General features: G+C 39.9%; 1 long non-coding RNA gene across 1 annotated transcript in view; it reads left to right on the top strand.

The window, feature by feature from the left end:
- The first annotated feature begins 1,338 nt into the window (after positions 1–1,338).
- Positions 1,339–27,295, top strand: part of LOC141580402 (uncharacterized) — a 132,078-nt gene continuing 106,121 nt past the window's right edge. Inside the window, exon 1 of the long non-coding RNA XR_012512605.1 lies at positions 1,339–1,424. This is a non-coding gene — a long non-coding RNA (uncharacterized LOC141580402). The remainder of the gene's footprint in view (positions 1,425–27,295) is intronic.

The following is a 27,295-nucleotide window of genomic DNA, read 5'->3' as shown; positions in this document are numbered from 1 at the left end:
ACTCCACTCTCTGATCTATGAGTCTATTTTAGATACTTCATATAAGTGAAATTATGCAGACTTTGTCCTTCTGTGACTGGCTTATTTCACTTAGCTTAATATCCTCAGGGTTTATCCATGTTGTTATATATTGCAGGGTTTCCTTTTCTGAAGGCTGGGTATCAGTCAACTGTCTTGAGTGATTGTACCCATAACCTCTACAATTTTAAGTTTCTTTAAAGTGAAGCAAACTATAATGACACTTCGAGGAAATTTGAATGTTTAGGCCTCTTAGATTTTTGTAATTTTCCTTCAATCTTTTACAATGGTCTTTTTAATGATTAATTTAACAAGTGTCTTTTACCAAGTTGACTGTAATTAGTGGTCTTGATACAGTTGCATTAAGTATTTGTGTTGAGAGAGTGGCATGAACTTTATTCTATAAATGCAAATCTCTTTATAAAAACTCACATTTTGTCACTTCTTGGCCTTTGGCTAAGATCAAGTGTAAAAACTCACATTTTATTAGCTTACGTATTTCATTCAATCTTACTACATTAAAAAATACAATGAAGGATTATGGGGACAAATACAACTGACTTTTGCTCAGCATCTCACTGGACTGGTAGGAGATAAGATTCTAGCATGCTAGAGACTAGCCCAGCAGCATTGGACACCTCTGTTCTGTACACATAACTTTAAATTTTTTACAAAATGAATGGAAGCTAGTGTATATTCAATCAGATCAGTTAGGTGAAAGTTCAGGTAAGAGAGTATCTACACTACTATTCATTGGATCCAGGCAGCATTTATTGGGTTCTTTACAATAATAATATTTTCTCACCCATGTATACGTTCAGTGGAATTTTCAAGGTGCATTTTCTTATATTATCATACTTCAATGGAATCCCTATGAATAAATAAAACTTGTTTCTCTTTTGATAGATGAGGAATACAATTTTCAGACAGGTTAAAGTGACATCTCTAAGGTCACGCAGTTTGAAAATAACAGAGTAGAGTCTAGAAAACTGTTCTGGTCTGACCCCAAGTCCAGGGCTCTTTCTGCTCCCCCAGTGCTTCCTCTCTATGCCAGGCAGTTTGCTAAATGAATTCTAAAGACGCTTTCAGTTCTAACACGCTCTGATTCTATGATATATTAGCAATATCCTATATACATCATCCATTGTATTGCTAGGAGCTAGCTATGCCTTCATAGCTCTGTGGCCACTGGCAAGACACGGAAAAGAGGAGATTAAGTGGAGAGGCCAATTAGTTTCAGACTGGCTGGGTAAATGTTTCACAACATCTCTGGGTTTGTCCCTCTCCCCTTTGATGAATGGCTCTTGCCTCTTTTTGACAGATTGATCTTGAGTGCTGGGCATTTTTTCTTACTACATTTGCTGCCAGTTTTCCAGCCATCCCCTGGGGCTGAGATGAGGTGAGAGGTAAGTTGTTTGTAAGTATGACTTGACTGAGCAGTGCAACCAGGCTGAACGTTCAGAAAGCCCTTCTGTACTTGGAGCCTGCTTTCATGTCTTGAAAATCCTGATTTATTTCAGGACAGGGAAAATCTGAGCTGGCGTGCCGAGTGGAAATTAAAATCTTAAAACTATGTATGAAAATTGAATATTCCAAATGGCCTGGTTTAAACATCACTCTGTATCGTTGATCAAATGTAAAAGTTCTTGAAATGAAATGGGATTTATGACTAGGTATAGGACTGGAGAAAGGTTTGACGAATATTTATGGGTAACTTCAAGGAATTCCACTCACTGTGCTTTAGTCTGATTTTTATACCCTCAAGTCTCTGCTTTGGAGATTTCAAGGCTACAAATGCTTATAAATTTAAAAATATTTTGGTTTGGCTGTATTCTGTGAACTTCTGAATTTTGTCAAGGGGGAGCAAAAGAGAGACTATATATATTCATTTGGACACATTTATCACACTACATGTAAATGTATGCATGTATTTTTCTTTACATTTATGTCTGTGACTTTGAGAAGAGAAATCTTGCTTTAATTATCTTTGCATACCCTGACCTAATATAGTGCCTGGAAAATAGGAGACCCGTATACGTGCTCTACTGACACATATTTGTTTAGTTATATTTGTTGAACACCTCTTTGTGCTACACCCTGTGCAAGCTGCTGAGGGATGGACGTACAGAGACAAATGGAGAGAGCAGGAATTTTCAAAATGACCTTAACTTTTAAACTTGAAGGAATAAAATTTTAAAATGCAAAGCATAAAACCAGCCAGCCTTACAAATCAATTCCCTTTTTTGTTAGCTTCAGTTAACAACCCTGTAGGTGAGCAAATACTGATCATTTCATATACATTTCTCAGGTGTATAAGGAAGAATCAGGGATGTCTGTTTGAATTTTCTTTTCCTTTGGCTGGAGAGGAATGAGATTTACATGTACAACCTTTGTTGTTGATCAGGTCAGTGACAGTGGTGTAAGCATCATCGACAAAATCTAAGACATGGTTTTGGGTACTTCCATATAAATTATCTCATTTAATTCTCTCAAATGTTCTGAAAGATTGGGAATTTTACATTTTTTTTTTTTTTTTTTTTTTGAAACGGAGTCTCGTTCTGTCACCCAGGCTGAAGTGCAGTGGCATGATCTTGGCTCATTGCAACCTCCGCCTCCCTGGTTCAAGCAATTCTCTGCCTTACCCTCCCAAGTAGCTGGGACTGCAGGTGCCTGCCAGCATGCCCGGCTAATTTTTGTATTTTTAGTAGAGACAGGGGTTCACCATATTGGCCATGCTGTTCTCGAACTCCCGACCTCAAGTGATCTGCCTGCCTTGGCCTCTCAAAGTGCTAGGATTACAGGTGTGAGCCACCTTGCCAGCAGGCTGTGAATGTCCTGTGGTGCAAGACTTCCTTTGCCCACACCAACACGGCCTCCCACATATAGGACAGCGTTTCCCTAACCTAATAGCCATCTGAAAACGCCCCACCTCCTGCCCATGCCCCTGTAAGTCATCCATCCCTGCATTCTCTGACCTCCCACCCTCTAGGGGAGGTCTGCTTCCTTCACTCTGGTGAAGGCTGCTGAGCAAACCATTGTAGCTCCATTTTATATACAAGGAAACTGAGGCAAGCCCACAGTGAAATGACTTGGCTGAACTAGAGCACAGTCTCAGGGCTACCTGTCAAAGAAGATAGATGGGCCAGTCAAGAAAAGTTGGGGAGAAATTCAAACCACATGCCTGGCCCAGGCTGACAGTGAAACTTACCACAGGTAACCACACTTCACATCCTGTGCCGGGTTTGAAGTGCTCTTGCGATCTGCAAAGGGAGCCTCCACACAGCCAACTGACTGCCAGAAAAGAAATTCTCACTCAGAATATTTGCCAAACACCATTTTTATTTGAAAGAAACCAAGCCAAATAAAAACACATACAGTATTTTCTTCTCATGCCTTTCCCTGCCTGGGATATTTATTTATTTATTTTTCTTTCATTCTCCTGACCACCTCTGACATCGTTTTTATTTTGAGGAGATTTAAAAATAATTTCCCTGTACTCATTCATCTTGCTGTCCTGAGATAAAGGGAATTTTCACATTTTCCAGCCAGTTTAATGTAGCAGAAACTAATCAGAGGTGCTGCTGTGACTTTCTGTGTATTAGAAAAGGGCAGGGCTGGGGCAGGTGGGCTTGGCTAATAAAATACAGCTGGGAAACAGGAAACTGGAGAGAGATTTCCCAGACTTGCCCTATGCTGGAGTCCCGCTGTGCTCTCCCGTGAAGCTGCACCAGGCCTCTGGGCTGAATTCCCGCCTGGGCTTGAGGGACCCTCCCATGTTGCTCCTTCCTGCTCCCTGGTGCAACACTTCCTTTGCGTACGCCAACACAGCCTCCCATGTATAGGACAGTGCTGTTGCTGTCAATCATTTTTGCATCTTGATTGCCAAGATCACTGATCAGGCTTGTGACAAAACAGCATCAAATCTGAAGAGGTGTCTCCCTGCCTACCCCCCTACACCACCATTATTCGCTCACCTTTGGAGTTAATCCAGGATAGGGGACCCTCTGAAGCAAACAGAACATCCACCAAAGACCCTACAGAACGTAAGGTCATTGACCAGGCACAGTGGCTCACACCTGTAATCCCAGCACTTTGGGAGGCTGAGGTGGGTGGATCATGAGGTCAGGAATTAGAAATCAGCCTGGCCAACACGGTGAAATCCCGTCTCTACTAAAAATACAAAAATTAGCCGGGCATGGAGATGTGTGCCTGTAAGGAGGCTGAGGCAGGAGAACTGCTTGAACTTGAACTCAGGAGGCAGAGGTTGCAGTGAGCTGAGATCGGGCCATGGCACTCCAGCCTGGGGTGACAGGGTGAGACGCCATCTAAAAAAATAAAAATAAAAAAAATAAGCTAATTTATTCCAACTTGTTTTCTGTTTATTCCATTGTTCCAAGCATGATTCCCTCCATTCCACCTGCAACTTAAGTTCCAGATCATCTTTCTGAAGGACATTTCTGAGAAGGTCATTCAAACTACTTCTGTGGTTTTTCTGTGGGCCTTTGCTTTTTACTGTTTCCTTGCCCTTGAATGGCCTTCCCAGGGTTTTTGTGTTACTACCCATTCCTCTAGGCTCAATTCTAATTTCATCATCTCCACCATGAAGCCTTCTTGGAGGACATTAAGTGTAAAAGCCCATGCTCTAGAACTGGGTCGATCTGTAGTTTGTCATTATTAATATAATTATTATATACATGTTCATGGTGATGATGGTGGTGGAGGTGAATCCCAAGTTCTTTACTTGCTGGCTGTACAACTTAGAGGCATTTGCTTAATCTTTGTCTCAGTTGCCATATCTGTAAAGTGGGAATAATATTTATGTCTACTTCATAAAACTTCTGAGAATACTTACTGAATTAAAAGATAGGAAGTAGTTAGATTAGTTAAGTGCTCAATATCTTCTAACTGTTGCTAGAACCCAGGTATTTCGTCATCTCTTGTTGCTTCCCTTAACCCTGCCACAGCTCTGAAACCAGTCTGGTAATTAAATACTTTTTGAATTATTTGAGTATGCCACCTGTTCATTTGGTGCCTGGACCCTGAGTAATAGAATATAATAGTTCAATACAATATGCAATCTAAAATACAGTAGATAATATGATTCCTAAAACCAAAAAGGAAAAAAGGAAATAATGAAAAAAAGAAGGAAAGCCAGATTTCTACCATCAAAATAAAATTATTATAACTTTTGCGTATTTACTTTTAGCTTTTTCAATGCAATCTTTATGTAGTTGTTACTGTACATTTGTATTTATGCTTCTTACTTTTTTCACTTTATTAAGTAGTTATTTTTAACATTGCTTTGTTTTTGTCAACGTTATTTTAATTATTGGATAATGGGCTATTGGGGATGCTTTAATTTTTTTTTCAAGTGAAAAATGATGCTTTTTTTATGTTTTGGTTATACCTATGTAAGGTTTCCTAAAGTATGATTTTTGGATCAAAGGAAATGAATACTTTTTGACTCTCAATCATATTCCTAAATTTCAAATCAAAGGATTCTATTTTAAAAGGTAATATCAGTCTCATTCTTTAAAGCAAACCTATTATCCCTAAATGTCTATTTTTAAAAATTAAAAACATTAATAAAGTGTTTTCTATTTAAAAAGGAAAGATTTAAAACATTGTTATTTATGTAATTGTTTTGTTTCATATAACTTTTGCTACTTATTTTTTCTTCTACATTCAGTGTAAGCCTGCTTTTACAATTAGGTTGACATCATTTTTCACTCTTTTGGTGGCTTTCTTAAAGTTTTTCATAGTCTAAATGCATATTTAACTAATAATCAAAGGAAGAAGCAAACTAAAGTTTTGATATTTTGTCCACTCTGGGGTTTTTATGCATTAATTTTGATTCTTTAAAAATATTGTATTACAATCTTACTTATCTTGCTGACACCCCTTAAAATTTTGCTCTGGAGGAAAATGCCTTGCTCTCCTCATCCTCATCTTGGCTGTAAGGCCCATGTCTCACTCATCTTGGCACCTCTAGTCCTTAAGGTAGGTCCAGCACCTGCGAGGTGTGCGGTGCATCCTGACTGTTTGCTTTTTGGGGCAATTTATTATGCTATGTCTTACATATAAAGTGTTTTGGAAGAGGGACGCTCTAGGTGATTGACATAAATTATTTCCCTATCCTAGAAACAGATTTTCCCATGCCCTCTGCTGCCCACCGTCTGGGTAAATGAAGCATTTCTGAGGTGATGGCTTTTGTAAATGTGCCTTAGAGCCCTCTGTTTGATTATCCATTTCATTACGATTGCCTTCCCTTACACAAATACTATCTAAATATTATGACAAGAAATAAAAACAAAACAAGATGAAAAAGGAAAACCAACCATCCATTCTTTCTCCAGGATTAACCATTGAGCAAAAGTATAAAACAATTACAATTTTAACTAATTGACTGCAGCTGTGCAAATAGACCAAAACCCTAGGAGAATGATGTTCCCCCACTCCCTCCCCAACCCTCACCCCATTAACATTTTGATAACTGGGTTTGTTTCACTTTTGCCCAAGGTAAGGTATGGATAGGAAGAATAAGACTAGGTTCACTGGATGAGAAGGGAGGGGATATATCCTTTTGTAAAAGTCAAATGGAGCTTGTGCCCATGGGATTTGCTTCTTTTGTGGTTCCAATCTCCAAAACTCGCTTCTCAAGAGGCAAAGGTCATCTCGTCTCAAAATAGACTAGAGAAGGTCAGAGCAACAGTCTGTCTTTCTAGGTTTTGTCTTACAGACAAAGGAGGGAATTTCACGATTCTTGGTGAATTTGTGTCAGTCTCTTTAAATTTGCTGTGATCTTATTTTATCCTGGGAAACATGTGCTTATCCTCCTTTTATAGATTAAGGGATAGGAGCTTAGAATGATGAATGGCTGAAAGTTAACTTCTGTAACTAGTGGTGGGGAATTTGGGATCTGGACTTCCATGGCTTGACTCTGAAGTCCATGGTCAGACATGGTCTTTTATGACATCATGTTCCATACCCAGTATTATCTGTAGGGCTCCTTGCATTCTGTCTTCTACCTTTTTCCCTCACTTCTGTCGTCTACGTACTTTCAAAACCTCCAGCATCCTCCTTCTTTATCCTTCTTGGATCCTTGTTATCTGCCTCTCTCAGCAGTGGCCTCCCTTGACATCTGAGGTTTAAGGCTGAAAGGGGCCACCAGAAAGAACCTTTGTAAAGGCAGAAGATAAGGACTGTTGTTGGTTTTTGTAAAATCTTTAGCACTCCACACGAACACTTGGAAGACCTTAAGAAGGTGCCAAATAAATGTGTGTTAAGTAAACATATTTTAAAGATGGACACAAGGAACTTGCTTTTTAAAAATAATGAATAAATTCTTATGCTGATGTCATACATTGAATTTTTACTATAATTCTTATTAATGATTTCTCAGATTCTATGTGATATGCTTAAGATTTTCTAGTTGTATTTTAGTGACAGAATCTTGGATCTTCAACTGCCACTATGTTTATTTTTAAAATGCAAGAAAAGCAGATACGATGAATAAAGAAAACTTTTAAAAGGATTGGAATAAGAATAAGTCAGAAAGGTTGAAGTGTGAAAATGTATCTATGTCAGGCACTGAGAATTGTGTAAGTTCAGGGTATAAGGAACAGAGGTCAAAGCAGCTGAATTTGGAATCACAAGTCTTGGTTCTACATGAAACTCTGATTAGCCCGTTGATCTTAGACAAATCCCTTGCTCTCTCTTAGCCTAAACTTTCTTATTTTTAAACGATGTGATTGAGACATCTGATAGACATCTCTGGTTTTTTTTAAATTCTAAAGTCATTGGTTTTCTGAAAACGAGTGCTCATAATTATGGAGTTTGTATTCTCAGAGAGGCATATGTCAGTTTTGGAGGGTAATAATGTACAATGATCCCCTGCAAATGAATTCTCTTCATATACATCACAGAGCTGCACGGTGGTGGTGTTTGCCATGTTCTCATCCAAGAGATGCCGACCAGTGCCTTGCATCCTCAGTCCTGGGGACATGTTTGTGTGGAAACGAGACTTGCAGGCAATTGAACTGAACCCAAAGGAATGTTTCAGGTTAGCTCTTGGCAAAATCCTCCTTTCCTCGCTCCCTAACGAAGAACTGGAAGGCCAAGAGGGGCCTCGCGTAGCTCTTCTTGGCTGTCGCCTCCCTCTTTAAACAATGCTGGATGTGATCTCTAGAAAGAAAAGGAAACATATGGATTGAATTTCCCTTGACTGCAGTGTGGCCTAGGAGTGGATTGGAGGCGATGTGTGTGGAGGGCAGGGAGGAAGGCTTTGGTGCAGCACACCAGGGAACTTAGTAAAACCTGGGTACCCTGAGAAGTGGTGGAGTGAACCTGACATCAGGGGTCACTAACTAGCTGTGACTAGGTGTGCTCCATACTGGCCACAGTAGAACAGACCTTTATAGAGGACTCTTGGAAATGAAGGAGTGAGAAGAATGGTGTTGTAATGGGAAATTGGGAAAAAGCTGTGGTCACTGAGTCAGGCAGAGGCTTCCAAAATTTTTGAAGAGTCCTCAAAAGTCTAAATGTCAAGGGTTTTTTTTTTTCTTTTTTTCAGAGGAAAGCAGGTCTGGCTCTATTTTGTTCCTTGTGCAATGGGATTGAGAGTTTGGGATTTAATTAAGTTTAATCAGAACAGCATAAAGCAATGTATAGACATCCTACTTTTCTTGCCAAATTATTCAAGACTCACTAAATGGAGAGTCATGATGGGGCTGTCTCCTTGGCATTGCAGAAATATTTGCATATGGCAACTTGGAGGGCAAGAAAGAGATGTAGAGTGTTTGAGAGTGGAAGTGCACCACTGTGCTCTTGTGCACATTGTGCTTCCATTTACAAAGTCCTCTCCTCCTTCTTTCTCTTTGTGACCAATGCTATCTGCCCCTTCAGTGCCTGAGCTTCCTGCTGTGATAGCCAGGCTTGCAAGATGATGATTCCTCAGGAGTGACAAGCTGCACAAAGTTCTCTTGCTATGTGTACAAGAGGACTCGGAATAATCTGTAATTTCACGTGTGTATAGCTTCTTCTAGACACTTGTGAGCATGTGGTACTGCTGCGTTTGATCCTGATCCTAATTGCCTCTTTCTGTCCTGCTGGTCCAGAGTGAAATCCTGAAAACTGAGCAGTTGGCTGTTGGCCTGCCGCATTCCTAGTACTCATCTGTTTTTTCTCTTGTGGAAACTTGTGCCTGACTTCCATCATCTTTAGAACGAGTAGTTCTAGTTTACTTGCAGAACCAAGGACAGCAAATCCCCTGAAGCCTGAATAACATGACTTTCCTCTTTCCTTTGAATCAGATTCTCTCTGGTACTTAACTTAAAATGACACTGTATCTTGCCCATCTCCACTTGATTTCATCTTGAATTTCCAGGTCTATTGGGCGAGGGGCTGATTTTGTTGGTCACAGTCTTCTTTCCCAATTTCTAAATTTGTTTTGGTTTGCCTTTATCCCTTTTAGTGATGGGAGCTCCCAACAGGCCACCTCATAAATGAACACATCATTGAAGACTTACCCTAATGTTACTTATTTTGTGGAGTCTGTCCTTCCTTATTTAAGGAAAATTAGTGGCTTCCTTTCACTTGCTTCTCACATTCATTTTGCATTTATTATGTTGTATTATCTGTGAGCTACTTCGAAGGGCAGAGATTAGGCACACTTTATAACTGAATTGGTACAGTGGTACAGTCCTATTTTCATTCCTTATTATCTCATAGAGTGTATGGCAAGACAGGGGTGCTCAATAAAAGTTTCTTGAGCAGATGATATATTTATTTCAGTGCCCTACTCTTACAGATGAGAAGGTGGCACTCAAAGGAGTTCAGTGACTTAACCAGATCCTCAGTGAAATACTTCAGGGCAAAACCATGTTTAATTTATCTTTGTACTTCCAATGCCCATCGCAGCACCTGGCATATATTAGACAATCAATATATGTATTGTATTGAATTGTAAAGGAATTCCGGAGGCCACAAATCTACTTAGTGGCGGGGCTAGGGCTATAAACAGGTATTGGTATTTAAACCCTCAGGCTATAGTAAGATTAAATTGTAACCAAGATATTCAAGATATTAAAAAAAGGAGGTGACATGACAACATCTCTTAAATTTTAGTCTTGGCAGATAGTTCTTATCTATTCTTCCTTTTTACCGGATATCCCTTTTTATTGTCCTGTCCAAATCATACAACACTTAAAATATGTGGTTGGCTTAACACTGAGAAAGCCATTTCCTCTCTTTTTGATAAATATTCCAGATTTTGAAAAAACACTTCCAAGTAGCAATTCTACAATGAGACTTATTCAGGAGAGGACATCCATAAAAATTTTTTTCATGTTTCCTGGAGAACTTGGGAACCTATGTTTTCTGACAATATTGGATGTACACGGATGCTAAGAAATGTCTCAAGTGAGCAGAGTAAAATACAATGGTTATAGATGCTAAGGGCATCAGAAAAGAAAAATGAATTCTTTTGCTATGTTACCTCCTGCACACCAGAGGGCTCTGCACAAATTATGACTCCCTGTCTTTTGTACTTGGAGATTCAAGGTTTAGTTAAGAGACTGATAATCTTTCTGTAAAGGGCTAGGAAGTAAATATTTTAGTCTGCTCACCATTTGATGTCTGTTACAACAACTTGACTCTGCTGTTGTTACATGAAAGCAGACATGGACTACATGCATATGAATACGTGGCTGCATTCCAATGAGACTTTGGTTATGAGCTCTGACCTTTGAATTTCACATGATTGTCATGTACCACAAAATGGCATTGTTCTTTTAAATTTTTTCAATGATTTAAAAATGTAAAACTTCTTCTTAGCTCAAAGGCTATTCAGAAGCTGGCAGGCCAAATTTGGTTTGTGGGCTACAGTTTACTGACTCCAGGTCCAGTTCATACTACTACTACTAATAATAATAATAACAACAACTTCCATTTAATGAATCTCTATTTTGTGGCAAACACTATATATATTTTACCACTCATTTTTCAAGTGAGGTGGTAAACAAACACTCAGAGAGGTTAATTTGGTCAATGTCACAAAGCTAGTAAGTAGAAGAGCTGAGAACCAAGCGCAGATTGCTAAGTCACAGAAACCATGCTTTTCACCATTATGCAACGCTGCCCCTTAACTTAAAATATGAAGTTTTACAAAGTTTACTGATCAAATTGTGATTCATATTTGCAGGCTTTGGTTAAGACAGCACTCTAGGAGGAATTAAGATGCAGTCCAGGTCTTGGTACCAGCAATGCCAACAACTCCTCATGCGACTTTAGGGAAAGCTCTTGAGTTTTCTGAGTTCCCTCATTTATAAGACAAGGGGATTGGGAGCGGACATAGTGGTAATTTTGTCCCTCAGGGACACTTAGCAATATCTAAAAACATTCTTGCCTTCATTTCCCACTGATGACTTGCAGGAGTGTGCTATTGACTTGTAGTGGGTAGAGCCCAAGGATAGGCCTAAACATCCTACAATGCACAAAACAACTCTCCCTCCTCCATCCCACCCACACACACAACAAAAAATTATCCAATCAGAGATGTCAATAATGCTTAGACTGTAAAACCATGGACTAAGGTTTGAGGAGCTAATGTATCAGTTAGCTCAATTTCTGAAAACCTGATTTTTTAAATCCATTTCATGAATTCATTTTGAGTCATTTAATTAATATCCAAGTCATTTCTTCTCTGTGAATCATAGATTCCTTTTTTATAAAACAAGAGGATTAAACAATAGAATCCCAGAGATTCTTTCCAGCTTAAAAAAGCTCAAGCCTATGATTAATAGGGCAATATTAAAAATAAATGTTGTACTATTAAATCCATGATAACATGAGCATTTTCATATTTTTGTCTCATTAACGAGTGCTGCCCAACTCCCTCATCCTCATAGGGCAAAGTTTGTAAATTTGAAGTTCATGGCCTGAACTCAGCCTGCAGATGTGTTTTGTTTGGCCAATAGAGTATATTAGAACTTTGAGAGTTAGTGGCCAACATTTAAAAGACTGGATATTTCCAATCAACATCCACATTTTCAGATTTTTTTTTAAATCATAAGATCTGTAAACTCTGGACTTGATTCTGGCATGGCAAGGGTTAGCTGAGGCTGAATAAAGATGTTTCTTTAGATGGGGCTGAGTTCTCCTTTAACCAAACTTTGTAGCTCACAAATCTGAACTATACCTGGCCATCTTCACTTATTTACATTACTTCTGTCCCTGTCTGCCTGGTTCCTTTAGGTAGCTGAATCTGCTACTCTTGTCCTAGAATTCTCCATATGCTCATGGAATGCCCAGCAATGCACATGGTGGGCAGTTAGAATTGTGGAAATTTAGAATAAATGAAATACATGTTAAGCACTGCAATTGAGTCCAAGTAAACAAGAGGATAGGAACAGGATTAGGAGAAAAGTCTTTGTAGCAGCTTGTAAAAAAGTCTTAAGAGTTTTAATGGACAGTATGAGGCAATGGTGTTCTGTGCCTGCCAACTAACTAATGTGATCCTTGGCTATATTATTAGGAGTGCAACATTCTGATGGGACGTGGGGCGGTCCTGTTCTTCTCTCTGCTGCTCAGAGGCATCTGACTCATCATGATCATTTCTTGGCATTACACTTGGAGTGTGATTTTAGCAAGGAGTTGAGCAACGAATTGGTGAGATGGCTTGGAATCTCTTCAATGGAATGAGATTTGAAGAAGCTGGGGCTCCCGATTCTGGAGAAGAGAGGGCTCATGAGGCACAGGGTGAAATGTTTCAAATGTCAGCATAGGTGTCCTGAGGAGGAGGTATAGATAAGCACCATGACTTTCAATACACACTTCCACCCCTCTCTCTGAGCTTCAGTTTTCTCACTTTTATAATAAGGGAGTTTGATTTTTAACCCCCTAAAGAAAAGTTAATCTGGAATAAAGCTGTAAAACTATGCAAAATAAATAAATTCAGAGCTGCTTGGGTTGGGGGGGTTTAGAAGGCCTAGAAGCTCAAGTACTTAGCTCTTCTTTTCAGCTTTTCAAGTTTTCACAACTGAGAGAGCTCTCCAGAGCCAGGCAGTTTGAAAAACCCTGATCTAGATTTCTAAAATTGCTGCTAATTCCAAAGCCTTTATATTTCCTGCAGCCTGTGTTTTCTGGCTGTGAAACAGCAAGAAAGGCTTTTGGAATAAGCTTAGGGATAAGATGTGCTATTAAAGGCAGGGATGGGTAATAGAGAGTCCTAGTGGAAGAAACTGTGAGAGTCATGGAGAACTACAGAGTCTGGCTGAAACCTACTTTGCCTGAAATGAGTCAATCCCCACTCCATGACAACTGTCTACTAACAAATGATGATGGCAGCTTTGTCTTTGTTTCTCTAGATGCTTTTGAAGTCAGAGTCTTGTTGACAGTGTAGTTTTCTGTTTAACACCAAGTCCACCTCCCCACCCCCTTGCATTTTGTGCTTGCAGTGCAGCTTGAGGTGGGACCAGTTGGGTTAAGCAGTCACAGTGATTCATCCTTCTTCACAAAGATTGGTTCAGGAACCCAGGCCCCAGCCAATCAAAGTATTTAGAATCCCTGTAGTGAGAATTGTTAAGGAATGAATGTATCACCCAGCTTGGGCAATGAGAACTGCAAGGGGATATTGGCTGAGGGGCCCTTTAGGAAAAGTTTCTTCATTCATAAGAAAAAAACAAATGAAGAGACAGTTTATGTCTTCCTCTGGATATGGGAATGTGGTCATGTGTGCATGAACAACCTAGAGTTTCTGCAGCCATTTTAGTGGTAGCCTGAACTGAAAGTTGGTCTGTGGAGAAAGACTGAGTCAAAAGAACTTCAGGACAGCGGAGCTGTCAAATCTGAAACCTGCTGATCTGGATTTTTAGGCATGTAAGCCAATTACTTCCCTTCTTTCCTCATTATCTGAGCCAGTTTAATTTAGGTATTCTGCTTCTTTACGCTTAATGCATCTCAGCTGACACCCCAGTTCTTCCAAGCCAGAAAGGTTTCCTTTCAGACTGTGCATGGTAAGAGTGAGGCATGCTGAAGAATGGATCAGACACATCTTATGTCTCACCTCAGAGTCTCTTGGTTTTACCTGCCTTTTGAATCCCAGATTGCCTGTTCTACCCCAGCTGCTGCACTGTCTGACTGTGTGATAACTGAAGAGTTAAACTTCCTGGGCCAACCAACACCACTCCTGAAATCAACAGTGGCTCACAACACCCCTAGATTCAGACAAAGATCAAGCTGCAGGCATGAGATCTGGCTTCCTGAGCAGCTGCTACAGGAGCTGAGTGATGCAATTTAGGATTTTGGGGGAGTTAAATCTCTGGAAGGTAAACTTTTAGCAATGGAAGTTAGGAGATGCGAAGGAGCTGGCAGCTACATTTCCCTTTCTCCATGCAATAGACTGAACCAAGGAGCATCTTCCTCCCTGAACAGCCCACTTGGAAATATCTCATATAGGTGGACAGATGCCCCTGATGAAATGCAGCACCTTGCATTGCTTTTCTTACTTCTCTACCTCACTTGCCTTTTTGCTCAGTTTTGCAGCCATAGAAACATACCTCCTAAATAAAGCATTAGCACTTACTACTTACCTCAGGCTCTGTTCTAGGAAAACAAATTAAGCTAGAAAGGAAAAGATCAAAGAAGAAATAAATGGTGGGGAGTTAAGAATATTGCCTGGGTGTGGTTTTGTTATTTAAAAAAATCAATCTTCTATGAAGATTAATAATCCAGGTGGAAAGGACACTATATAGTATATGCTGGTTAAAAGCTCAGAATGTTTAAGTCCCAACTCTGCCTTTTACTAGTTGTATGATCTTGTTCAAGATATTTAAGAATCTAACTTGTCTAATATGGTAATTGTGAACTACTAAAAATACAAAAAATTAGCTGGGCATGGTGGTGCATGCCTGTAATCTCAGCTACTCAGGAGGCTGAGGCAGGAGAATTGCCTGAACCCAGGAGGCGGAGGTTGCACTGAGCCGAGATCGCACCATTGCACTACAGCCTGGGTAACATGAGCGAAACTCCATCTCAAAAAAAAAAAAAAAAAAAAAAAAAAAAAAAAAAAAAGAAGATAATACATATAAAATCATTTATCACAACATTTCCCAACCTTAGCACTATTGCTATTTTGGGCCAGATAACTTATTTTTGTGGGGGACTGTCCTGGCCATTGTAGCTTGTATATTACCATCTCTGGCCTCTACCCACTAGATACAAATAACCTGACCCAGTGATGGTCATAAAAAATGTGTGTATACACAGCCAAATGTCCCACGGAGGCATAATTTTTCCTATTTGATAAAAACTGACTTATGTTTAGCTGACAGCCAGCACCAAATGCTGTATAGGTAAGTAAGGCCACCCTAGACCTTCTAGCTCACCCAGCAATCCTGCTGAATGCATCTGGATGAATGAGCCCCTCTAAAGCCACCAGAAGAACCACCTAGCCAAAACATAAAATTGTGAGAAATCATGAATTACTGCTATTTTAAGCTACTAACTCTTGGTTGACTTGTTATACAGCAGTAGAAAACTGAAATGAATTGGTAACTAGAAGTATGATAATGGTATTTAAAAAAACCCTCAGCTATGATACTGGCTTTGGAACTAGATGATGGATGGGGCCAGAAAGAGAAGAGAGAAGAGAGGTTAGAAGAGCAGAAAGGAAACTGTGACTGAAGACAGAAAGAAGCTGGGGGACAACCTTGGTGTAGACTGGCAGAAGGATAGTGATTTGGAAGATGAAAACTGTACCGATTGAGCTTGTAGGATCTGTCTAAAGAAAGATGCAAGCAGTTGGATAAAAATACGAAATTCTTAACTTTAACTCCATATAATACAGTATGAGAAAAGAGATTAGCTAATTAGAGAACTGTCGTATTTGCAAGCAAAATTAAGAGAAAATATAAGAGAACAAGGACTTGCTGGGTTGGAAAATAAAGCTGTTTTATATTTTATGTCTCTCCAGCTGGCAAAAGATTATCAAAGTAAAAAAATGGCTTCAGGGCAAAGATCAGATCAAACCAAAGGTGTATAATACCTTTTGTTAAGATCTCTTAAGATTTAAGGTGCCTAGTCCTTTTAGCTAGAAAAAAGAAACTTCTAATCATCTCAGTGGCACTGTTTCACAAGAAGCCTAGCTTTCCTAACGTGAATAGAGGTCTGTCTCAAAAAAAAAAAAAAAAAAAAAAAAAAAGAATTGTGGATTTGGCTTTTGGGCACATGGAGTGAGTGTTGTTAAGATGAAAGGGGAGACCCACAAAGATTTTAAGAGAATTTCATTGCTAATAGCATTGGTAACCTGAATTTTGGTACCTTGAACTGAAAGGGATGGACAGCTCACATGAAAAGAGGCTTGTGAGAAGCAGAACACACAGGCTCCTAGAGAAAGCTACTCAGATACAAGCATGAGCCATTTCCTTCAGAAAAAGAAGGACCTTTTAGAAAGCTGGACAAAGAGCTCAGAGAGAAAGGTGAAGATCCGAGAAGAATGAGCCCGCTCCAGGGGTAAAGAACCTGTTCCCAATTGAGGAACATTTTCTGCTCTCAATGCAGGAAGCCTGACAAGTGTGACATCTGGATTTCAAGATTGCTATGAGTTAGTGACTTCTATGTGTCTCCCATTATTCCACTATGAACGGGAGTGTCTTTTGTAGATCATTTTTCCCTAACTCAATGTTGTATGTTGGGTGTGCCTGGGGAAGATATCTTGTCTTGTTAATTTACAGGGCTCTGAAGTTGCTGCTGTTCAAGGTTTGCTGTGCTTGAATCCCACACTTAGAAAACTTCATTTACCTACAGACCTGAACGAGTTCATAAAATTCTGGTCTTTGAACTTGAGGCCATAATCTATGTGGTAACAAACCTCCAAAATGGCCCCCTGTGGTGTTTTATAGTGTCCTCCCATACTGAATAGGGCTGGTCTTGGTAGTTAATGAGGTATTACAGAAGAAACTATGCCTGTCTTTCAAAAGGCTACACATGACACTTTAGATTTTTCTTTGCTCTCTCTCCTATCAGTCACCTTGGAAAGCCCACTTCCATATTATGGGAATACTCAATCGGTCTTACGGGGAGGTCAGTGTCATGAGGGATGACATTTTGACTGAAAGTTCGTGGGACACCCTAAGAGAAAAGCACTCCCCTCCTGAATTTTTGACCAACAGAACTGTAAGAAATAATACGTGCTTATTGTTGTTAAATTTTAACATCAGCAGCTCAATTTTGGGATTATTTGTTATGCAGCAATAGGTAACCGAAACAATTGGGATGAGACTTTTGGAGGTCTTAGTTTGGAAGTGAGTGTACTTTACATGAGGGAGGAATATGAATAATTTGTGGCAAGAAGACAGAATCTATAGATTGTTTAATGATCACGAATTCCTCTCCTCCCAGCATGCATGCATGTTCCCTTTTCGATGTAATATTGCTGGTCCTCCCATCCAGAGATGGACCTTTGTTTAAAAAAATATATGTTATTGAGGCCAGACGTGGTGGCTCATACCTGTAATCCCAGCATTTTGGGAGGTCCAAGCAGATGAATTACTTGAGGTCAGGATTTCAAGACCAGCCTGGCCAACATGGTGAAACTCCATCTCTATAAAAAAATATAAAAATTAGCCAGGTGTGGTGGCAGGCACCTGTAATCCTTGCTATTCAGGAGGCTAAGGCAGGAGAATCAGTGAAACAGGAGGCAGAAGTTGCAGTGAGCTGAGATTGTACCACTACCCTCCAGCCTGAGCAACAGAGCTAGACTCTGCCTCAGAAAAAAAAATGTTATCAAATCTGGGCATCCTAGTGACTTACTTTTATAAATAGAATTGGCAGAAGTAACATTATGTGACTTCTGAAACTAAGCCTCACAAGGCTTTGCTGCTTCTTCCTTTGTCCTCTTGGATTGCTGCCCTGAGGAGGGACTTAAGGAAAGCCAGTCCAGTCTGCTAGAAGAGGAGAGGCCACATGGAGAAGAAACGAGGTACCCCAACTGATAGCCAACAGCAGCTTCCAGACTTATGAATGAGGCCGACTGCCAGCCCAGGCAGATCTTAAGCTGAGTGTAGCTATACAAGCAAACCTTGGCACAGTGTCAGAGGAACCTTCAAGTCAACCTACACAATTAGGTGCTATCGTTATGGTGTTGTAAGTTAAGCAGCAAAAGACAATTAAAACAAATTTTGTTATAATAATTTATATAAAGTATAGCCTTGAACTCATTGTTTCTCGATTATATTAAAAGCTTGATTTCAAGAAATTATTGTTGATGACATCTTGGAATATTTTAGAATAGTGGCATTTATGTTCTGTATAGACACAACTTAAGACATTCCTTTTTTTGTGGAATCAGTCACACGCCCTGTATACTTGCTTCATACATCTATCCAACACAAAAAAACACATACCTGTCTAAGTCAATTGCCTGTTGTTTTAACAGAACACCTGAAATTTGGTAATTTATAAAGGAAAGAAGCTTATGTAGCTCATATTTCTGGAGGCTGGGAGGAACAAGATCCAGGGGCAGGCATCTGGTCAGCTTCTGATGATAACCGATGAGAGATGAAAACTCACTCCCACAAGGAAGGCACTAATCCCTCTTAATGAACTAATCACCTCCTAAAGGTATTGCCTCTCAATACAGCCACACTGGAGACCAAGTTTCAACATGAGTATTGGTGGGGACAAATCATATTCAAACAATAGCAACATCCAAACCTCTAATATTTAGTTATGCATCTTATGGGATTTACTTAATATTGAATTTTTTAGAATTCTGGACTAATCCAACACATTTGTATTTGCTCTTCTCTTACATCTACAACTTTATACTTGGATTAAAGCAGATCATCACAGAGGCATGGATATTACTTGATTCGATTCTCACAACAATTCTGTGATGTAGGAATGGTAAATATTTTAAATCTTACTTTTATAGATGAAGGAAATTCAGTAATAATGAGATCCTTCAACCCATGATGTACATTTAAAGTGAAGGAATTTACTTCCGTGCATTCATTCTTTGCATTTTGTTCTCTTCCTGCCAGAATGGTGTCTAGGTAATTACTAAGGTTCTCCACAACTAACGTTCAGTGATTTAAATGAACTCACTATACACTATGCTATAATTTATCTGGTGGGAAACTGAATGCTAAAAGACTGTTAGCATTGGTAAGTGGTCACTGAGTTGCTTGGTTGTCTGAACAGTCTGGTGGTGGGAGATTCTGTTTCAACATCTGTCTGGGAAGGCAAACAAAGCTTTAAACCCTGTTGTCACATATGTCCTGGGTGACTCAGGGTTCTGACAGGAAGATAGTGACTGGAGTCCAGTTACCTTCTGACTGGAGCAATGTTCCACTGGATGTGGAATTCCTTGGAGAGGAACTATGTGGTTAGTTAAATTATGGGCAACTGTCTTTAGAATGCAAATCAGAAAGGCAGTGGGCTCAAGGTAGACACTTAGGGGAATGGGTGGTTTTAGGAGACTTTGAGTCAGGTCTGAGGGAATGAATGGAGGATGCATGGGAAATCATATTATATGCTCTGCAAAGTGAAAAGCAGTAAGTAGACCACTTTTATCTTTTCCTCCTTTACCACATCCTCAAATTCATACCACACCCCTACAGATATAGTTTATTTTCCAGCACTATAGGAGTCTTGCCATTCTCTGAACATAGGTGCTCCCATAACATATTTCACAGTCTAGGTAGAAAGGCAGACAGAAAATATAATAATAGTACTGCCATTTAGTGTCTGTGTTACCCAAGGTAAATTCCTTATTCTTTCTGAGTGCAAATTACCTCACCTGTACAATGGTAATGATAATATTATTTACCTTCAGCGTTTGTGAAGAACAAAAAATTTATAAAATGTCCAGCATATAAACAACACGGACTAAATATCTGCTGTTTAAAAATGAAGTTACAGGCCGGGTGCGGTGGCTCATGCCTGTAATCCCAGCACTTTGGGAGGCCGAGGCGGGTGGATCACGAGGTCAAGAGATCGAGACCATCCTGGTCAACATGGTGAAACCCCATCTCTATTAAAAACACAAAAAAATAGCTGGGCATGGTGGCACGTGCCTGTAATCCCAGCTATTCAGGAGGCTGAGGCAGGAGAATTGCCTGAATCCAGGAGGCGGAGGTTGTGGTGAGCCAAGATCGCGCCATTGCACTCCAGCCTGGGTAACAAGAGCGAAACTCTGTCTAAAAAAAAAAGAAAAAAAAAATGAAGTTACTTGCAAAAATCTAACAGTCTCGAAATACAGAACTAGAACTATGCTCCAATGGATGAATCAACATATGCTGAGTGCTAATTATGTGTGATGTGCTTGGTTAGGCTCTTTCATAGACACTTATTACATGGAACCCCCACAAAACCCTCGGGATGAAAATATTTTACTAATCAAGTTTCAGAGAAGGCAAATATCATGAATAAGGCCAAGATGACGTACCACTTTAGCATTCGATTTACATAGAAAAATCTGAAGGACCACAAGGAAAAAAAAGAATTTTTTTGCTTTTTTTGTTTGTTTGTTTGTTTTTGTTTTTGAGAAAGAAAAAAAGAATAATAAGAAAAAGAATAAAGAAGAGGAAGAAAGAGAAAGAGGAAGAGGGAGAGAGAATGAGGGTATTGCTTTATTGCCCAGGCTAGAATGCAGTCTAAATATGGGTATGCCTATAATTGTCCTTAATAATGGAGACATGAAAGAAAATGAGGGAAGAGAATAACAAACAAGGAGCCAGCCAACATTTCGTTTAAACTTCTAAGTTGATATGATGTGGTACTGATAAGAGTGCATATTTTATGTATTTAAAGTGGAGAGTTCTATAAATGTTAATTACCTTTACTTGTTCCAGATCTGAGTTCAAGTCCTGGATATCATTGTTAATTTTCGGTGTCATTGATCTGTCTAATATTAATGTTGAAGTCTCCCACTATTATTGTGTGGGAGTCTAAGTCTCTTTATTAGTCTTGTATGTCTGGGTATTCCTGTATTGGGTGTGTATATATTTAGGATCTTTAGCTCTTCTTGTTGTTGCACTGATCCTTTTATCATTATATAATGTCCTTCTTTGCTTCTTTTGATCTTTGTTGCTTTAACGACTATTATCAGAGGCAAAAATTGTAACTTCTGCTTTTTAGTTATTTATTTTAGCTCTCTGTTTGGTTGGTAAATCTTTCTCCATCCCTTGTTTTGAGTCTTTGTGTGTCCTTGAATGTGAGATGGGTCTGGATGCAGCATACTGATGAGTTTTAGTTTTTTATCCAAATTGCCTGTCTGTCTTTGGATTGGGGGATTTAGTCAATTTAAATTTAGAATTAATAATGATATATGTGAGTTTAATACTGCCATTTAATATTAGCTGGCTATTTTGCCCATTAGTTGATGTAAATTCTTCATTATATTGATGCTCTTTACTTTTTGGTATTTTTTAGAAAGGCTGATACTGTTTGTTCCTTTCTATGTGTAGTGGTTCTTTCAGAAGCTCTTGTAAAGCAGGCCTGGTGGTGATGAAATCTCTGAGTGCTTGCTTGTTCACAAAAAACTTTATTTTTCCTTCGCTTATGAAGCTTAGTTTGGCTGGATGTGAAATTCTTGGTTGAAAGTTCTTTTCTTTAAGGATGTTGAATATTGGCCCCCACTCTCTTCTGGCTTGTAGGGTTTCTGCTGAGAGATCTGCTGTAAGTCTGATAGGCTTCCCTTTGTGGGTAACCTGACCTTTCTCTCTGGCTGCCCTTAGTATTTTCTCCTTCATTTCAACCCTGGTGAATCTGATGATCATGTGCCTTGGAGTTGCTCTTCTTGAGGAATATCTTTGTGGTGTTCTCTGTATTACCTGGAGTTGAATATTATTCTGCCTTACTAAGTTGGGAAAATTTACCTGAATAATATCCTGAAGCGTATTTTCCAGCTTGGATTCATTCTCTTCGTCACATTCAGGTACACCTATCAAGCGTAGATTAGGTCTTTTCACATAGTCCCATATTTCTTGGAGACTTTGCTCATTCCTTTTTATCCTTTTTTCTCTAATCTTGTCTTCTTGTTTTATTTCATTGAGTTGGTCTTTGACCTCTGATATCCTTTCTTCTGCTTGATCAATTCGGCTGTTAAAACTTGTGCATACTTCACGTAGTTCTCGTATGGTGTTTTTCAGCTCCATCAATTCACTTATTTTCCTCTCTAAATTGTGTATTCTTGTTAACATTTCATCAAACCTTTCTTCAAAGTTCTTAGTTTCTTTGGACTGGGTTAGAACAAGTTCTTTTAATTCACAGAAATTTCTTATTATTCACATTTTGAAGCCTGCTTCTGTAATTGGAACACACTCGTTCTCCATCAAGCCTTGTTCCATTGCTGGTGAGGAACTGTGATCCCCTGTAGAGGGAGAGGCATTCTGATCTTGGGTATTCTCAGCCTTTTTTGGCTCTTTTCTTCCCTTCATTGTAGATTTATCCATCTGTGGTCTTTATAATTACCGTCTTTGTAATTGGGTTTCTGAGTGGACATCCAACTTATTGATTCTCAGCGCCGAAATCTGAGCAACCCACTGTGCTGACTAAATCAGCGGCGTTAAGATTGATGGTGCTTTTCTGACTCTGCACCAAGAACTGCCACTCTGAGGCGCCGGCAAAACCGCTTTGCTGGTCACAAGAGTTGCGCTGGTGACCCATGGGGCTCCTCCACTGGGAATCTCCTGGTGCCTGATCAACAAGAATTCATGTGAAGGTGTGGCATCCTCTCGTTCTTTGCACTTTCACTGGGAGCTACAATCCCGAGAGCTAGTGATCAGCCATCTTGGATCTCTCCCCTGTTTTGTTTTTGTTTTTTTTTTTTGAGACAGAATCTCTCTCTGTTGCCCAGGCTGGTGTGCAGTGGTGCAATTTTGGCTCACTGCAACCTCTGCCTCCCAGGTTCAAGCAATTCTCCTGACTCAGCCTCCTGAGTAGCTGGGATTACAGGCATGTGCCACCACGCCTGACTAAGAATTTTTAATACATAACACAGCACACACACAATTGATCAATCCTACCACATTGAAATTAGAGATTTCTATATACTAAAGATATCATAAACAGGGCTAAAATTAAAATCCAAAACTAGAAGATATTTGTAATACATACATGCCAAAGGATTAGTATCCAGAATACACACACACACACATACACACACACACACACACACCCCTAAAAGTTCTTAAGAAACAGATAAACAACTTAAAGGGCAAATAAGCAAAAAATACAAACAGGAATTTTTCATAAGAGAAAACATACGTGTTTCATAAAGTTATGAAGATGTTCAAGGTTATTGGCCATTGAGGAGATACACATTGAATACCTTTCCATGACCACTAGATTGACAACAATAAAAAGTTTGACAGCGTCACTACCTCCAAGGATGTGAAGAAGGAAATTATCGAACTCCATGGGAGAGAGTGTGAGTGAGTATGCTTACCTTAGAAAGTAGTTAGGCATTGCTTAGAACAGAAGAGTGGTGCTACCTCATGACTCAGCAAAGCCAATTCTAGATATGTTTCACTGATAAATTTCTGTCTGGCTGCACACAAAAACAGGGTCAATATGTCTATAACAGCATATTCAGAATAGCTAAAACCACAACAACAGCAAATCCAAATGTCTACCTGTGGTAGACAGATAAATAAAGTAGGATATAGCAACATATTCTACAGCAATAAAGATGAATAAACCACAGCTATACTAGCAACACAGATAAATCTTAAAAAAAAAAAAGTTAAACCAAAAAGGCAAGTCGTAGAGGGGTGCATTCTGTATGATTCACTACATAAAGGTCCAAACCAGGAAGACTAAATGGACAAAACAGCAAAAAAGAACGTGATTAACATTAACTTTAGCTTAAAGAATTCCTCTAGTGTGGAGTGGGAGATAATATCAGGCCATATAGGAGGTTTTTAAAGTTCATGCACTCTTTCATGTGTGTGATGTTTCAAATGAAAAAAAAAAAAAAAGATTAAACAAAGCAAATAACACCCCATTTCACCTCCCATATCTCTAGTGTTGTGTAGCACAAGACACAGAATGAAATGTAAAGTACCATATGATTTATATATGTTAAAGACATATACACACCCAAGCCAACACTACATATTTTACAAGTAAGCATGAATATTAAGGGACATATTTCAAACTCATTAACATGAAAGCCTGTGGCAAGAAGAAAACTAGGAATCAGAGAGAGGGAAAAGATAAAATGGGGCAAGAAAAGTACCATGCGTGAATTGTTTTTAAGTTATGTAGGGTTATTTATTGCAGCTTTGTTCCCAAAAGGATTTCAGGAGGCAGAAAACGTAGCAAAAAGACTATTGTACTTCTCAAATCCATGTCCCACATATTTGAGCCATTTAATTTTCTATTCTATGGAGGTCAACAGGAACATTTTATATTGTACAAAAAATCCAAATGATTTTGACAAGGAGCAGTTTATTTTCTGAAAGCTAAGCTGGGTATTAGGAAATGGCAGACCTTGGAATTAGAGAGAGAAGCTGAGGGCAGTACGTGTGTTGGGCATGACTAGGGCATTTCCACGCTTCATTCCAACCCCGCAAGCTCTGACTGTTTGTCCTCACCCTGTCAGGACTGAAGGGAAGGAGAAAGCAGGTGCCCCCCTTCCCAGGCTAATATTCCACAATTGATCATGCAGAATGGATTCCCTTGCCAAGCTAGATGGAATGCAGGCCTTTTGGCTGCCCTGGTTGAGCCGCAGCTGATTGCTCTCCACAGATCCTACGTTTTATCCCAAGGGTTTCTTCAGCTACTCTGAGGCTTCAAGCAAAGAAGAAATGGAGTAGGATGCTCCAGATTTCAGGACCACCACCTGGTCCAAGGACCTGCTACACAGACAGTTTGTGAGAAGAAATAAGGAGTGAGGATTCCCAGAAGAAGAGTGAAATCAATGGCATCAAAAACATGAGCAGATAGATGGGTTTACCTTCATCAGGGAAAGGAAAAACCTTTTTCTTGTTATTTCCGAGATGGGAGTAACAGATGTAAGATGTGAAGCTAACTTCACATATATATATATATATATATATATATATATATATGTATATATATATATGTATATATATAACTTATATCATATATATGAAGATAATTTCATATATATGTAACTTCTCTAAATATGAAGATAACTTTATAGATAGGGAAGGGAGGGAGATCATGTATGAATGCTTCAATTTTCTTGCAAAAGTAGACAGTCCTAGTTAGGTACAAAGCTTTGTGCTAAGTGCTAAAAAGGCTAAGTCACAGACATTGACCCCAAAAGTTTGCAATCTACTTTCAAATGCTCAGCTTACACAATCGATCATGCAGAATGGAGTCCCTTGCCAAGCTAGATGGAATGCAGGCCTTTTGGCTGCCCATAGGACAACCTAAGCATGTCTAAGAATTACTAAGGAAAGAAGTGCTCAGAGGAAGGATAGAAACAACGATTGTGGCTTGGCATAGTCAGCGATGGCGTTAGACACACCATTGTGCTCCATTTGCTCCTGATCCACCTCTAACTTCAACTACAGTTGTGGTAGACAGCTCAGAATCACTTCCCTCTGCCACAGTACCTGTCTTTCAGCTTCTTGCCTCGGGGTCTTCTAGAACTGGGAGCATCTTCAGTCTGCTGGAGGTCACAGCCTGGGGGAGATGTCACACCCACGTCCTCTAGTTTGTAGAGAGTAAAGACTACATACTTTACTTTCATCGGGTGAGTAACTATAAATCTTTGCCTGCACCCTCTCTCTGACAACAAGACCCCACTCTGTCTATGACGGGAATGAAGGCAGTGCCAGGAAATTAAACTCCTACCCCAACCCATGGCGTGAACCTCAAGTGATGACTTATGAAAGTGGTGGATAAAGACCCTCCAGCCAATCTCTCTGAGGGATAAATCTGAGGCATGTTTCTACACTGGCAGCTCCCCAGCAGGATTCAGCTCCAGCTGCCTATAGTGGTAACTTCTCTGCTCCCACACCCTTGATTGGCTTCCTTCCCTCACACTATCAAGTTCCCACTCTCCTACAGGTGCTTCCTTGCATCACTCCTTAAATGACTTTCACTTAAATCCCTGTCTCAGGCTCTGCTTCTAGGACAACCTAAATAAACTAAGACAGTACTGTGGGGGCAACCCTCATCCAGAAACAAGGGAGGGGGAATAAAAAGTGAAGAAGCCTATGAAGAAATACTCCAGTTTCCTATCCAATAATTATTACGGACAATTGTGGAAGGCATGCCTTACGTTTCTCAGGAGGTCCCAGCAATGGGGAACTTGACAATGTACCTTATATTGGTTTTTCCTTTCCCATTCCACTCATCACACTCTCACTTCTGCTTCTTCAGATTGCTCTCCAGTAAATGACCAGCATCCAGGTCTCTGACTCAGGCTTTTGTTTTCTGGGTAACTCAAACTAAGGCAGAAAGCTTTATAGGAAAGGTGTGAAATGAGCTGGAACGTTAACTGTGAATAAGAGTTAAGAGAAAGGTCAGAGAGGCTGCCAGGCAGGAAAAGAAAATGACCAAAGGCAGGGAGGTAGAACAGGCTAGAGCATTTTTAATAGGCCAGCTCCCCCAGAAGGTTCTTGGTGGCAAGCTGTGTGGGAGAACACAAGAAAGGTAGCTGTCTTCCTTTCTTAGCCTCTTGAGAAGAAACTGCCTCACCTGAATAAGCTGGCACTGACGATACTTTTAATCTGCTGCACGTGCTTAGGCTTTGCGTCTGAAAGTCCTCCGGATGCCCTGTTTCCTGTCTGTCTTCAAAGTTGTCTGGGCCCTTTTTATTGTAGCTTCACATTTTTTCTCTGTTCTTTGCCACTCACTTGGCCACCTGGTGAGACTCACTCTCCCTCCTGTGAGAAGGACAAGGCCCATGGGATGCTGGCTGTTGGCAGTCAGGTAACCGTACAAGCTAGGGAACATGGGTATAGCATCACCCCCAGGCTGCACTTACCAGCAGACTGAAGACATTTTCAGGATCAAGGCTCCGGCTAGTTGGGAAAGGGTGCCCTAGCATTGGCCCATAAACTGTGATCTCCCTGCTGCTGACTTCCCCCATCAGAGGAGAGGAGCTAACTGGGAGGTAAGGATGATATCAGGCCTCTGTCTGCTGAGGATCAGAGAGTTAATGGGTTAGCTAGGAGGAAATGCAAGCTAGCCAACAGAGCCTCCTGGGATGCTGGACAGGTGGCCAAAGGAGGTCAATATGAGTCTGTGCAGGCTGTTGGAATTGTGTGGTCTTTGTTAATACAGAGTAAGATCT

The sequence above is a fragment of the Saimiri boliviensis genome, chromosome 11 (assembly GCF_048565385.1).
Source record: "Saimiri boliviensis isolate mSaiBol1 chromosome 11, mSaiBol1.pri, whole genome shotgun sequence".
Classification (NCBI taxonomy): domain Eukaryota; kingdom Metazoa; phylum Chordata; class Mammalia; order Primates; family Cebidae; genus Saimiri; species Saimiri boliviensis.
This window is presented reverse-complemented; position numbering and strand designations above follow the sequence as displayed.